Raw genomic sequence first — 12,759 nt, 5'->3', positions numbered from 1 at the left:
ATTTTTTGCAAATATGGACCAACTAGAACTCAAAGTTGCAAATCTTTTCAAAAGCCTCGTCTAATTATGTTAAATACTGGTATTTTATATATGTATGTATATTTGTCTTTGGTTGGCTTTTGGTTTAGTGTTTCATTTTTCTTAATGTTCGTCAAATTGTCTTTTGGGTGTCTTTAGGTTATAGTCTGGTCTATGTTGAACTCTAATTATTATCTATATATAACTAAGATGTAATTTATTTTTAAGTGCCTAAAACATATTTTTCACTTGATCAAAAATAGGTTACACCTAGAAACTTGGTGGGAGACTGGAAATGGCAAGAGATAGTGAAGTAAAGTATTTCACCCAAATAAAACATTCCAAGTTCATGAAATACTCAAAGGTACATTTACATCTTCACAAATTCATCTCGAGTTGTCAAGATGTGTCTCCTAGTTTCACTAATTTTAAACTTTTATCTTTATTTCAATAATCCCTTCTAACTTGTAAAGTTTTCAAATATTTTTAGCCTTCATGACCACCAAGAACCCAAAACTCCTAAAGAAAGTAGACTCTTTGAGTTCTACTTTATGTCTTACCTCTATTTACTTCTCTATAAGACCTTCACACATTTTAATCTCAATATTCTAACAAAATACACTATTTGCAATAAGAACATCACTAGCTAGGTAAATAGAAAATCAAGCTAGTGTATATGTAGTTATCAAAAACTTAACTTTTAAAAAGGAGGTAAAACAAAAAACAAAAAAAAACAAAAAAACACTAAACCTTAATAAAAATACTAGAAAATGAAGTACCTCCATGGTAACATTAGACAATTTGATGGTTGTATAGATATTTCCAAAAATCAACTAATATGTGGACACATGATTAGAAGAACCAAAATCTAGATTTTGTTACTTGTGTTATAATAAGATACTATAGATAGATAGTATTTCACTAACCATGCTTTTAGTTTTTTCAATTGGACTAGATTCATTTTTGGAGTCCTTTTATTTCTACCCTTTTGACTTAGATTTGGATATACCTCTTGAATCTTTGCCTTCTTTTTGTGGTTCAACCCTTAGCCATCATTTCTTTTACTTTGGAAGGCTCAAAGTTATAATAATTTTTTTGCATATCTTTAAACAATAGATTTCCCCCAACCTAATCAAATTCAAGAAGGGAAATTATGATAAAGCTAGTGTAAGTGACAAAGTGATTCTAAGATCTAATACCTTGTCTTCACCAACAACTTTTATATCCATACTATTTAATTAATAAATAGGAGTATTAAAAGAATTTAAATGAGAAACAATTTTCATTCCCTCATTTACAAACTATACAATTACCTCTTCAAGTATATTCAGTTTATCAAGGATTCATCCTCTAAAAGCACCATTCTACTACATAAGTATGCTATTACTTTATCTCCCAACAATATGAGAAAGAACAACATTATCCAAACATAACTTAAATTTTTGCTAGGAAATCTAGTATCTAGATCCACCTACTACATCATTAATATCAATGGATTCTACATTATCATACCAGTTCCATGTGTAATATTTGTTGCAATAACAAATCATGTTAGAGTGGGGCTGTCGTTGCACCACAAAACTGACCTATCAATGATTGATAAAACCACTCAACTTACAATACACAAGAGGCAGTTAATCATTTTTCATGATTCATGATGGAAGCATAAATTTTTTCCAACAATCTCCCTCTTAGCATTTGATGAAGGGCATTCCCCTTAATACAAAAAATACACAATAGAAAAAGAGAAACAACAAAAATTTTGCAAGAACAAAAATGGGCTTCTTATCATCTCCACCAATGTGGAATTACATATTTTTAGAAATATAATATGCAAAGCCACATGGGTGCTCTATTTATAATATCCTTGAAGACAAAGCCACGAGCTACCACCAAAATTGTTGTAAAAAACACTATGGGTGTTGCTTATATAGGTAGTTTTCCAACACTCGAGAAGGTTCTAGACATTTAACCCTAACCCTTGAGGCTAATTGACCCCAAAACAATAATTACTATTTGATCTCTTACATAAGGTTGGCCAAAATAAATTAAAAATTATACTTTTAGGTAGCCCAACTTTTAGAGGTCATAACTTTCAAATCATAGCTTTTATTTTCAACTATAGGTACTTTTCCAAATTGTCAACTCGTGATCTACAATGTCCAATCATGCAAGCAATCATTAGCCAATGTTTGATTATTTTTCAAATTCATTTAGGCCTTCAAAATTGAGGTCGATGTTTATGTTCCCAAAACCTCAATAACTTATGTAATGCATATGGTATGATAATGAAGCTCCACTAGTGGGCTGGAATAACTAAGATGAACCTCCACCTATGAGCTCATATGACCCACTTACTAAAATAATAAATTTTGAAAAATAGTAAGTTTGTACTAGAATAGACCTTATTGAATAGATAGAAACAAAACATAGTTTTGGTTGATGCAAGATTATCCTTACACCCAGGATGCTCCTGCATCAAACACCTAGGGTAATTTGAGAAGTGACCCTATCACATCTTAGATGTTTAGAGGAAAACCAAGATGGTTAACTTCCTCTTTTTTCATCTATGATGAATCTTCTACTAGACTCCCTTTCTTTATGACTGTATATTCTTCATATGTTTTAATACTTGTACTTCTACCAACACAATTTTTTAGTATCTCCTCAACCTCCCTTGTAGATGAAGTGGTTGTTGGAGTACTACATTGCGCTTATGTGATCTCATCTTCAACACCTCCTTCATGATACTCTATCAGATTTGAAATATTAAATACCTATGAAATATTTAGTTCATAAGGAAACTCAACTTCATAGGCATTTCCTAAATCATGCTTCTTTAGTATGTTACATGGTCCAAACTTCTTCATTTTCAACTTGTTATATGTACCTACAAGAAATTGCTCCTTCCCCAAATTAACCATGGCTCTATCTCCAACATGAAATTCCTTATGCCTCCTTTCTCATCTTCCTTAGCCTTATACTATGTATTCATCTTGTTAATATACCCCCCACCTCCTCATGGATGTTCTTCAAATGTTCTATGAAATCCCCAACTTCAGCACTAATTATGTCTCCTTTATCCAACTTCCTCAATTCAGAAGTAGTTTTGGGACTACTTTCATATACAATCTAGAATGGTGATTTACTAGTACTCATATTAATAGAATTATTATAGGAAAAATCTCTCTGTACTAAATTCAAATCCCATCTTTTTGGATTATCTCTAACCAAGCATCTCACCAAGTCCCCCAAACTCCTATTCACAACCTATGTCTATCTATTAGTTTGTGGATGATGTGACAATTTGAATCTCACATTTTTCTTCAACTTCTTCCACAATGTGCACCATAAATACCCAAAAAAATTAGTATCACAATCTAAAACTATGCTCTTTGGTCGACCATGTAATCTCACCACTTCTTTAAAAAAATACTTATGCCATATGAACAATGTCACTTGTCTTCTTTCAAGGAATGAAATGTGTTATCTTTGAAAACCTGTCAACCACCACAAAAAATAGAATCATGCCCTTCCCGAGTCCTTGGTAAACCAAGAAAAGTCTCCATGTTGACATCTTCTCATGGCTTCTCTAGTATAGGTAATGGCTAATACAACCCTGCATTTTGCTTCACTCATTTCTCCATCTAACATACTCTACAAGTTTTTACAAACTTCTTGACATATTGTTGCAACTGTGGCTAGTAATAATTCTTATTAACTAAGGAAATAGTCTTATTTCTACCAAAATGTCTAGGTAGTCCTCCACTTTGCTTCTCCTTGATTAGATTCTCCCTCATAGAGCTTTCTAAAATGCACAACTGACTTTCTCTTAACAACATACCATCTTGGATTATGAAATCAAACCACTTTTTCATGTCAAGTATAATAGGTTATGTACAATCTTTCCAAGATTCACCAAAATTTGGATCCTCTAGATAGAAATTATTGAGTTGCTTAAATCCAACCACCTCAATCTACATCTCTGTCAACAAAATTTTTCTCCTACTAAGAGCTTCTACAACCACTACTACATTTGGGCCCAAATTGTGATGACCACCTATCGCCCAAGCAACACCAATAGGAATTGGCTATCGTCGGATGAGCATCAAACTTTTTCTGTTGCAATTGTGATAGATAAAGCTATTGTTAATTAAAGCCAGATGGATCAATATGCCATCACAATTGTGATGACTATCCATCGAAGACCCTGTCACATGTGAGACATATATGTGACAAAAATTTTGTGGGATTGACAACTAGTCATCAAACCTATATGTCACCATAGCGATACACTTGTGGTAGAAATTCTATAGAACTGATGGCTAGCCATTAGAATTGTGATAGCTTGTTGTATTAATACTCAAAAAAAATTGTAGAAAAAGTTGAATAGCTATGATGCTCTCATAGTTCACAGTAGATAATTCACACAATTAGTTGTCATGCAATCATAGGTTAATATTGAGCTTCACTTGGTTTTGAGACTAGTGTAATATTATCTACTAATCAAGGAAAACCATGTGAAGGTTCTTAAATTGAATTTGTTTTTGCATCCTAGACATGATTATGGAATTTGTCAATAAGCATTATATGCACTGTAGTGGGAAGATTACAGAGGCCAATGAACCTCTCTCCAAATATGATTTCATATACTTGCCAATAGATTTCAAGTATATTAAATTTTCAATGAGTTTTATATTAATTTATTATGTTTTAAATATGTGCATTTAATAAAAAGATTAATTTGGTTGTGGTTTTTGTAGAAATAGATGTAATTTGGGCTATGCATTTGTGAATTTTACATATGCTAAAGTTACATGAAAGCTCTATAAAATATTCCACAACTATCATTGGGCTAAATTTAATTCCAACAACATTTTTGAAATTACATATGCCAGACTCTAGGTGTTGTGTTATCTCAAGGAAATCTTTATATATATGTGCACGTGTTCAACTTATTATAGTTTTATGTTGTTAATCTTTGTATTATCTATATTGAAATAACCTTTCAAATTGTTCTTTATTGTCTTTGATAGGGTCATCATCTTTTAGAGGATCACTTTAGAAATGTTAGGCTTGAATGTGACACAGACAACTTTTGGCCATCAATCTTCGGTCCTCCCTACAATGGGCAGAATTTGACAGTCACAAGAATCATTTGTTCTCTCCCAAAAGATAAAAATAATAGGAAGACTAGTTATAGGGGTAAGAGTGTCGCAATCTACTAATAATGTTCATAACCAAAGTTGAATTTTAGAAATAGATTTGTTAGGAAAGCATTCTCTCCAATGTCACACATTATTTTTTTCTCTATTATGATTGCAAAATTTAAAGTTATTGGATTCAAAAGTAAATAAGATGGTTGATGTATATATTGACATAGATAAGAAATTTTTGTTTGGAAATATAAGGGATATCAATTAATTTTATTGTATGTATGTGTATATATATAGAGAGAGATATTTTTTAAGGTACTTATTACATCTTAGCATAACAAAAAAATTGATCTAGGTGTATACATATTCCATAATCAAAAAATAATATAACAATAAAACTCAGTTAACTTGTGCTAAGTGAATTACCTCAAAATATTACACACAAATAATGCAGAGTTAATGGGCAATATATATAGGGGAAATATAATGCTCATTAGCAATGACATTAACTCTACCTATTTTTCATGGTCTGTATATATATGTATATACATACGTACATACATATATATATAGAAGAAAACAATGGGAGAAAGAAGCAATTGGGGTAGAGATGTTGAGGGTGATAGGTGGCATTCTAGTATAGACTATAGGCATGCAGATCACATGCCTTGAACTTCTCATCATGGCACATGAAGATATGAATAAGAGAGTGGTGGGAATGTTTGTAAGACTAAATTTGATGAGAGAGATTCCCAGAACCCTAACAGGAGGTGAGAAAAAATATGAGTGTAAATGATGACATTGATAAGATATGTGCATTTAGAGGTAAAAAGCACGAGGCAGACAGCAATAAATATTATTGTTAAGTCAACAATTATAAAAACAAATAGTTAGAGGACGTTTGCATAGGCCTGCAAGCTCCTTGAGATATTATTTTGTGCAATATAGTATGTACATGGTATGAGATTTATTTTCTCTTTTTGTAGACATGTTACTAAGAAGTAAAAGGTTTTATATTTTAGTTTTCCATTGACTCATAATCTTGTATGTTGGGTTATATATTAGAATTTGGTAATTGCAAGATTTATTTTTTCTATATTTCAAAATAATTTTCTATTTTTAAATTGGCCAAACAATATTTATGGGCTTGCCATTTTTAAAATAGTTAGAAGGTTGTTTGATTAATATCAACAATTCTCTTCACTTGAAACTTCATTTTAAACTTAAATGCATCATGCATCAAGAAATTTTGCTTGAAAAGTGTATGGGCAACTTAGTTTTTGGTGGTACTATTTCTTAAGTTATTTAAAGTTAACTTCTTGTTGGTTCATGGTGGATTAGAATGTATCTAAAAGGAAACAGTGAATTTGTCAAAGTTTCATGTCAAACTACTTGTTACTTATAAGTTGTTACTAAAAATTAAAATGTAGGTGGCAGTGATGATTCTCACTCTTTTAATAATGTTGTTACTAAAGTATTCATAAAACCAAACTCATACTGAAAAAGCAACAATAGTCTTGGTGAAATAAAAAATACTTTAGTAAAACTGACATTGAATTAAAATTCAAGAGCCATTTACTTACTCTTGCTTGTGATGTATATAAATAACTTAGTCAACCATAACCTAGTTGAGGGTATTATATCAAATAGGAGATGTTCCATTTTTTGGAATCTAGGACTATTTTTGTGTTCCAAGTATGTGAGGCAAACAAGTGAGTTTGACCTTTGTTATACATACATACATGCATACATATATATAAATACATACATATAATATCATTGTATAGAGGTAATGTCATTGGGGCAGAGACTTCTACAAGGGAATGAGCCTTGTTAGTTACCATATAATATCTTAAAATGGTTAAGAGCTACCTAACTATGTCCAAGGCATCTACACACTAGAGGCATACTCCACCTACCAAGCTGCCTATATACCTGTATCCATGGGATCAAGACCTTTGAACTACTCCCTCTAAAAAATATGTAGTTTTGGTTTCTAATTATTTCGATGTAGTTGTATTCCTATAACCACTAGTGAGCTTTACTCACCTAATACAACTATTCATCATCATACACCAACTCAAGTGAATCAAGCAATTTTCTATAATTACAATACTATAATACCTTGGTGCAACCTTTGAGTTATAGTTTATAGTTAATGTAAGGTTAACCTATATACATCCTAACTCACTCCTTATACAGTTATGTTTAAAAGCTTATGGAAATAATCAATGTGACAAAAGCTTGTTTAAAAGCACGTATTCCTTTTATTAAATATAAGGTTGATTACCTAAACATCCATACATGTATAAGCATAGTAAGTGTAATTTTCCTAAGGTGAACTCAGCCTATAGGTGATTTGATCTGTAGGCAATTACTTAGGTAGCCTTGTCGTGTGCTCCCAGTAGCAAATGCTTTAGGTAGTTCTCCCTTTGTGCTTCAGGTAGTCTTTCTAGTGCCTCACATAGTTCTCCTTTGTGCCTTGGGTAGTCTTTCCAGTGCCTCAGGTAGTTCTCCTCTATGCCTCAATTAGTATTTCTAGTGCCTCAAGCAGTTCTCCTTTGTCCCTCAAGTAGTGTTTCTAATGCCTTAGGTAGTTCTCCTTCATGCCCCAGGATGTGTGTCGTACAGTGTCAATGTGCAGGATGGAAAGGTCATATGGTATGTTAGGGTCTGACTGTACGGACAGTAGGAGGCCATATGGTAGACAAGGCCAGGAAGGTTGTATGGTAGCTTCAGTCGAAGCTGAATAGGATCAGTCTGTACAATAGCCTTGTTGTGATAGGGTATATTTTGCAAGTCGTGGCTTGTTGGGAAGTTACTTTCGATGGGTTGTGTACAATTCTGAAGATGAACAATATTTGATAAGAAATCTAGATATGCACACAAGAGATACCAAAAAAACTGCTCCACAAAAATATATTGATATTTCCTAGAATCAAATCAAGAAATACACAGACAGAATAGGGTGAGGATTAAGTCCCACCAAAATTGCACAAGCCTAATAGGGAAGATCTTTCACTTCTAAAATGGTGAATGATCTAAAACTCCAACAAGAATTTGTAGTACATAGAAAATAATCCAAAAGCATATCAACTACAATCTACATGCCATGCTTAAATACCCTTCGGATAAACATCCTAAGGGTTTACAAAAATAGTCGACAATCAACACCTATGGAACAATTAATTAAAAATGGGTATGAGATATACTAAATCAATCAAAACCCACCAATACAAACATTAATAACTTGGGCCTCAAATTAATTAAAATTGAGAACATTACAAATCCTCACCACCCAAAAGTTTCTTGTCCTTAAGCAATTCACAACTCCAAGATCCCAAAACATGTGTGGAGGTTGATAGTTGTAATTTCTAAAGTCTTCATATAGCATCATGATCACATACACACACTTAGGAAAGGAGAGTAAATATTCATCAAAATTTCACTGCACCACTCTGATATAAACATTGACATGTCCTGAGTCACCTGTATCCCAAGGATTCCAATCATAACATACATTGATGTCATCAAGTTCATGAATCTCTTTGGGTATGGTCATACACATAGACACCAATGTTGGTACAAACCTAGCAATTCTAGCTATAGATAAAACCTTGGCAACACACAGAACCCAAGTTGAAACCTCAACAATGGATAGAGCCTCGACAATGAGAAATGTCTCAATAGTTGTAGCTGCATTGGTGGACACACAATGATGACATGGATGACCACAATTATGACAATGGGCACAAGCTCGACAATGTGCACAGACTTGGTGTTGGTGATAGACAAAAACTTGGCGTCAATGATGGGCATAGACTTGACATCGGTGATAGACATAAACGTGATGAATGACATAGAGTCAAAGTCGGTAATGGGCACAACGACAGTAAACGACAGAATGATGGTGACAGATGTAACAATGACAATAATGACATTGGTAATGGACACAATGACAATGACTAACATAATGATGGTGACATATGCAATGATGATGATGAATACAATGACGATGATAGATACAAACTTGATGGTGATGATGAACACAACAACAAAGATAAATACGATGGTAGTAGACATAACAGTGACTGACATAAACTCGATGACAGTGATGGACACAAAAATGGTGACAGACATGATGGTGATGGACATGGCGATGTACTTTGCAATAGACATGGTGATGATGATAGATACAATGATAGCCATGGTGATAGTAATGAAAACAAATACAACTATGGTGATGGATACAACCACAGTGACAGACATACAACTTTGGTGACAGACATGACCATGGTGGTGGACATAACTTTGGTGACAAACACATAGTCTCAGCAACAACCTTGGTGATGGGCATAACTTGATCTGTACATGTCTTCACAAGATCTATGCAAGTAATCTCTTCATTTTTTTGGTGTTCTCTCTAGGTTAATTTAAAAGAAAGATTTAACAATTCCTCTTGGAGTAGCCCTATAATAATGCCTTCATTCTTGTGTAATGCATCATCCTTATTACTGCCATCTATTTTCTCCCACTTGTGCAAATGAGATATTAGTTTTTCTTCACAATGCTTGAAAATATGATTTCCCAATCTACATGCAACTAAGGAAGGGACACATTCAAGATTACAAATAGCCCATATCATAGATGTGATGCATTGGGATATTTCATCCAACTCCTCAATGCACAAAATCATAAGGCTCTCCATAGCAACTGAAACCTTAGTATCATGATCTTCCTTGGTGGTGGTCAAAAAGTGATGAAACATGTCACCAACTAGATTTTTAAATTTTAGATCTAAGAGGAGGTTACCCATTTTAACATTTGCACAATTGTCCAAGATTGTAGATATTTTGCAAAAGGGATCAACACTAATGTCATCTAGACTCTAAAAGTTGTCAACAATCAAATGCAGGATCTCTATCATGGTGTTATCATCATATGGTGTTCTAGGAGCCGATATTCTCAAGATCTCACTGAGACATGCTACAACTAACAACCTTTTCCCCTTGTCATAGTGTCTTAAAAACCTGGGTTTCCTTAAGGCATCTTTAATCGATGCGAGGATTCTCTGTATAAATCTTGAAGGTAATTGGTTGACCTTACACAAACATACTTCCAAAAAATATAATGGAAGATCAACACCTTTTCTGAGCTCCTTTCCAATCCCATGTAGTGTCTTCAACCACCACTCTCCATCACTGCTTGGTTCCATAATGTTATCCCAATCCCAAAATCTCTCAATCATCTGACAAGCTGGCAAGATCACTAGCTCTGATACCACTATAATGTTCCTAAGGTGAACTCGGCCTATAAATGATCTGGATCCGTAGGCAATTACTTAGGTAGACTTGTCATGTGCTCCCAGTAGAAAATGCTTCAAGTAGTTCTCCCTCTATGCTTCAGGTAGTCTTTCTAGTGCCTCAAGTAGTTCTCCTTCATGCCATAGGTAGTCTTTCCAATGCCTCAGGTAGTTCTCCTCTGTGCCTTGGGTAATCTTTCTAGTGCCTTATTTAGTTCTCCTTTGTGCCTTGGGTAGTCTTTTTAGTGCCTCAAGAAGTTCTCCTTTATTCCTCAAGATGTGTGTCATACAATGTCAATGTGCAAGATGGAAAGGTTGTATGTACCTTATTGGCCATATGATATGTTGAGGTCTAACTATACAGATAGTGGTAGGTCATATGATAGACAAGGCCAGGAAGGCCATTTGGTAGCTTCAGTTGAGGCCATGCAAGATTAGTCTGTATAGTAGCCTTGTTGTGATAGGGTACAATTTGGAATTCATGGCTTTTCAGTAAGTTACTGTCGATGGGCTACATACGATTCTGAAGATGAACAATATTTGATAAGAAATCTAGATATGCACACAAGAGATACCAACAAATTCACTCCATAAAAGTATATATTGATATTTTCCATAATCAAATCAAGAAATACACAGATAGAATAGGGTGAGGGTTAAGTCCCACCGAAACCATGCAAGCCAAATAGGGAAGATCTTTCACTTCCAAAATGGTGAACAATCCAGAACTCCAATAGGAATTTGTAGTACATAGAAAATAATCCATAAGCATACCAAATACAATCTACATATCGTGCTTAAATACCCTTCAGATAAACATCTTAAGGGTTTACAAAAATAGCCGACGGTCAACACCTACAGAACAATTAATTAAAAATGGGTCCAAGATATACTAAATCAATTGGAACCCACCAATACAAACATTAATAACTTGGGCCCCAAATTAATTAAAATTGAGAACATTACAATAAGTTACCTGGGATGTCATGATATTAATCTTTAAAGTACCTAGAATTTCCTTATTGCCTCCTGCTACTCTCAAGGGAAGTCCATCTTCATTACTCATGAGAAATTCATCACACGAGTACATCTAGGAATGTCCTCATCACCTCCTAGATAAAATGAATCCAATATTACAAAATGTCGCCTAAGAAATAATAGTTCAAGTGAAATAAACACATGAAAAATGAGAGAGAGAAAGAGGAATCTACTTACCAATAGGCATTGCCATTGCATCTATGGCCATGCCACCTATTGAGTGAGTTTTATTGTTTCTCTATTGTGCAAGATCTATATATTTATATACATACATACATACATACATACATATATATACATATACATATGTATATTATACATATACATTTGTATATTATACATATACATATGTATATATATGTATATACATATATACATACATATATTGAGATCACAAGGGTATGACAACAAGATGCAAAGATCACAAGGGCACGACAATGAAATGTAGTGATCATTGGCTTTGTTCAATTCATGATTGTAATAAAGTAACAAAGTATGAAGTAATAAAATGTTCAATAAAATAACTAAGAAGTAACATAAATGGATCATCTTCTCAATCCTATTATGACTTTATATGAATGCATCTAATCATTACCTGGATGATATTATGCAAGAGATCTTTACTCAAACACCAAGAGATAATATAATTTGTAAGTATGGATTTTTTCATACTTAGTTTGGTATGAATAGTTTTTATTGAATGCAAAGATAATTGCTTGTGTGAATTCAAGACATGAATGATTAATTTAATTTAGCACAAGTACTATGCAAGTGTGTATGTATACATGTAAAGCAATTCACATAGTGAGTTGATATACATACATACATGCACATATCCATACAAACATCATAATAGTTATCCTTGAATCTAACCAAATCTATTATATATGAACAAGAGAATGAAGATCACAAGGGCACAGTACAACAATGAAATACAAAGATCACAAGGGAACAGCAACAAAATCTTGGATCTCTACTGATCTCCACCAATGTTCAGAGCTCTCCACCCTCATTCGGAGCTCTCCACCCTCTTTTGCATGTAACTCTCCATAATCAATCAAAACAAATGTGGAATGATTAATGTCATGTTTTCTAATCTTTTTTTATAATTCATAATCCACAATCCACAATATCTGTGTGTGTGTGTGTGTGTGTGTGTGTGTGTGTGTGTGTGTGTGTGTGTGTGTGTACATACATAGACACATAGATATGTTTGTGTGTGTATGTATATATGCATACATACAT

The sequence above is a fragment of the Cupressus sempervirens genome, chromosome 8, assembly GCF_028749045.1.
Source record: "Cupressus sempervirens isolate cs-2001-9-10 chromosome 8, ASM2874904v1, whole genome shotgun sequence".
NCBI classification, from domain to species: Eukaryota; Viridiplantae; Streptophyta; class Pinopsida; order Cupressales; family Cupressaceae; genus Cupressus; species Cupressus sempervirens.
Note: the sequence above shows the minus strand (reverse complement) of the source record.